Genomic DNA, 3,715 nt, shown 5'->3' with positions numbered 1-3,715 from the left:
TACAGCCTTGACGTACTCCTTTTCCTATTTGGAACCAGTCTGTTGTTCCATGTCCAGTTCTAACTATTGCTTCCTGTCCTGCATATAGGTTTCTCAAAAGGCAGATCTGATGGTCTGGTATTCCCATCTCTTTCAGAATTTTCCACAGTTTATTGTGATCCACACAGTCAAAGGCTTTGGCATAGTCAATAAAGCAGAAATAGATGTTTTTCTGGAGCTCTCTTGCTTTTTTGATGATCCATCGGATGTTGGCAATTTGATCTCTGGTTCCTCTGCCTTTTCTAAAACCAGCTTGAACATCAGGAAGTTCATGGCTCACATATTGCTGAAGCCTGGCTTGGAGAATTTTGAGCATTACTTTACTAGTGTGTGAGATGAGTGCAATTGTGCATAGTTTGAGCATTCTTTGGCATTGCCTTTCTTTGGGATTGGAATGAAAACTGACCTTTTCCAGTTCTGTGGCCACTGCTGAGTTTTCCAAATTTGCTGGCATATTGACTGCAGCACTTTCATAGCATCATCGTTCAGGATTTGAAATAGCTCCACTGGAATTCTATCACCTCTACCAGCTTTGTTTGTAGTGATGCTTTCTAAGGCCCACTTGACTTCACATTCCAGGATGTCTGGCTCCAGATCAGTGATCACACCATAGTGATTATCTGGGTCGTGAAGATCTTTTTTGTACAGTTCTTCTGTGTATTCTTGCCACCTCTTCTTAATATCTTCTGCTTCTGTTAGGTCCATACCATTTCTGTCCTTTATCGAGCCCATATTTGCATGAAATGTTCCCTTGGTATCTCTAATTTTCTTGAAGAGATCTCTAGTCTTTCCCATTCTGTTGTTTTCCTCTATTTCTTTGCATTGATTGCTGAAGAAGGCTTTCTTATCTCTTCTTGCTATTCTTTGGAACTCTGCATTCAGATGCTTATATCTTTCCTTACCAGATGCTAATTTCAAGGAAAATTAGACACTTTATTATTTCAAAGCAAGCCAAACCTATAGTATTGCTCTTCCCTAACACAATATGTTTGAAAATGGGCAAGTGGCTGTTTTAAGATTTACAGATGTCATTGATAATCTACAGTTTGAGTTTTTGCATATTTTTTGCCTTCATGTCTAAATTTCAACCTCAGCTCTGTCAGAGGATCTGAGTACTGCACTTTATGTAGATTTTATTTCACTCTTAAAATAAAGGTCATATGACATCATCTCTCCTTCTGCAGAAGGTCACAGCTTGAATTGATTTTTAATGACCTTCTCCGTTTATTGCCTCTAAGATTTCATAAAAAAGGAAAAGAAAAACTTTCAAAGTAGAACTACATGACTGAAGTTAACTCTACCTTGACTTAAAGAGAAACGAGGGTCGTGAGCATGCACATACATGCAGACACACACCCACACAGGCTTACATCTCAACCATTTTCCTATTTTTTAAAAAACAGTTAACATGTTCTCAATACTTTTCTTCAGCTCAAACGCCTCAGAACTGATGATCCTTTCATAGACTGCAGCACACCATCTGTATAAGAAGGATGAGCAAGGAGAACAAGAATTTCTCAGTTTGAAAAACCAACGGAGTTCCTTCCATTTGACCAACCCAAGATCCAGAGCTGAAAGTCTTCATAAGTAACTTGGGTGGAGCAGTTTTTGCTGGTCTGTTACTCGTCCCAGTTCATAAACTGCGTATGACATAGTTCCTGCAAAGAACACAGTGCACTTCATGAGAATGTTGAAATAACACTGAATTTTAAAAGGGGAAAAACACATGGATTCTGTTTGGTGGAGATGAAGAGTAGAAAGAGAGAAAACCGGATTGTTGATGTTAAAACCCAACCCAGATATTAACAATCGGCCCCCAAAATTAGAAACCAGAGCTTCAGGTATCTTCTCCTTTAGAAACACAAATTTCTGAGGCCAGTAGGCTTTCAAGATAAGTACAGAATCTGCAGACGAATCTCTCCATTGAAGAGTCTAGATCAAATCCTTTCCTTAAATGGAGTGGAGAGGTGAAAACAAAAAGTTTCTTAACCTATCAATTAACCTTAAAAGTAGAAGCATCTGTTGGAGTGTCTAAGCGGAACTCTAGAGAAATGCACCATACTTCACCATTTCACTACAGTTTACAATTACATTCCAAGAGAAGGTAATTCAGTTATTAAGCCAGCAAAGGGAAAACCAACAAATTTTTAACCCAGGCAGACAGTCCCCATTTTGACTGGCTGATTTTCCTCTTTTAGTATATTTCTCAGAATGCCAATGTGTGTGATAGAAACTCCTCAGTTACTGCAAGGAAACAGTCACAGGAAGTGTAGAAAGCGGTTGAAAGAAGCATGTAATGAAAATGGAGGATTTGGGTTCAAGTCCTTTCACACCTGAGGGTCTGAGCTGAGCCACAATGGAGAAAACCAGAGGAACAGTTAGGAGAGCGATCTAACCCCGCCCCCAACCCCACCCCCTGTCCTGTGCCCTGGCCTGCTTGATTTCCTCCTATTCATTTGCGTTGCCTTCTCACCATCTCCTCTGATCCTAACATCCTTCACAGTTCTGCTGTTACTTCTCTCTGGAACATTAGGAGCCGCCCCATCTGTGGGTTACTTTATCACTTTTGGAGCTCTAGTAGCACCATCTCGTTACCTATTGGTCAAGACATAAAACTCTTATTTTCTCCCACCCCCATCAGCAGCAGGTCCTGTTGACTTTACTTCCAAAACACATTCTGTTTCTTCCCATCCACACCACCTCATCCTAGTCTAAGTCATCCTGGTCTCTGACATAAATTATCACGTCTATTCTTCTTGTCTCACACACAAAAGTTTGTTCCTTACTTGGCTGCTGGAGCAACTCTCTTCAAAATACGCTAGGTCTTGTCAAGCCTGTTTAAAGCTCTACGACTTCCAATCACACTTAGAAAAATTCCAAATTTTTCCTACTGCATTTAGAAAAAGTTCCAAATTCCTTTATTTTTTCTTAGCTCAAGCAATAGGTTTTATTACTTATTCATCTTTGTCTTTAACTTTTTATTTTTACAATTTTGAATAAAAATATAGTTTACATTATTTCAAAATCCAAATGATATAAGAAAGAAAGAATTTGTTAGCAAGTCTTGCTTCTACTCCTGTTTCTATCCATTCTATTCTCCTCACAGGTAACCACTTTTACAAATTTGTCTTGTTTCTTAAAGTAAATGCTAATGAGTAAGAATTGCTTCTTATTTTCTCCTTTATTATACAATGGTAGCAGACTATGTGTGCTCTGAATTTTGCTTTTCTCACCTGATGTATTTTGTTTCCATATCAGAATGTAAGGCAGTTTCTCATTCCTTTTTTCTTTTTTAAAAAATGGCTCTATAAGTTTCTAAAGGGCTTCCCCAGTGGCGGCTCAGCAGTAGAGAATCTTCCTGCCAATGCAGAAGGCACAGGAGATGAGGATTCAGTCCCTGGGTCAGGAAGATCCCCTGGAACAGGGAAGGGCAACGCTCCAGTATTCTTGCCTGGAGAATCCCATGGACAGAGGAGCCTGGCGAGCTACAGTCCATGGGCTTGCAAAAGAGTTGGATACAACTTAGTGACTAAACAGTGGGGTTCTTCTAAGGGAATGTATCATGATCTACTTAACCTGCCTCTTTCAGTGCACAATTGATTTGTTTCTCTCTCTTATTGTTCAAGCAAACTGCATTGTGTAGGCTCATATGTAGGTTTTTTAGTTTGTGTACAGG

The sequence above is a fragment of the Bison bison genome, unplaced genomic scaffold, assembly GCF_000754665.1.
Source record: "Bison bison bison isolate TAMUID 2011002044 unplaced genomic scaffold, Bison_UMD1.0 scf7180017864466, whole genome shotgun sequence".
NCBI classification, from domain to species: Eukaryota; Metazoa; Chordata; class Mammalia; order Artiodactyla; family Bovidae; genus Bison; species Bison bison.
Note: the sequence above shows the minus strand (reverse complement) of the source record.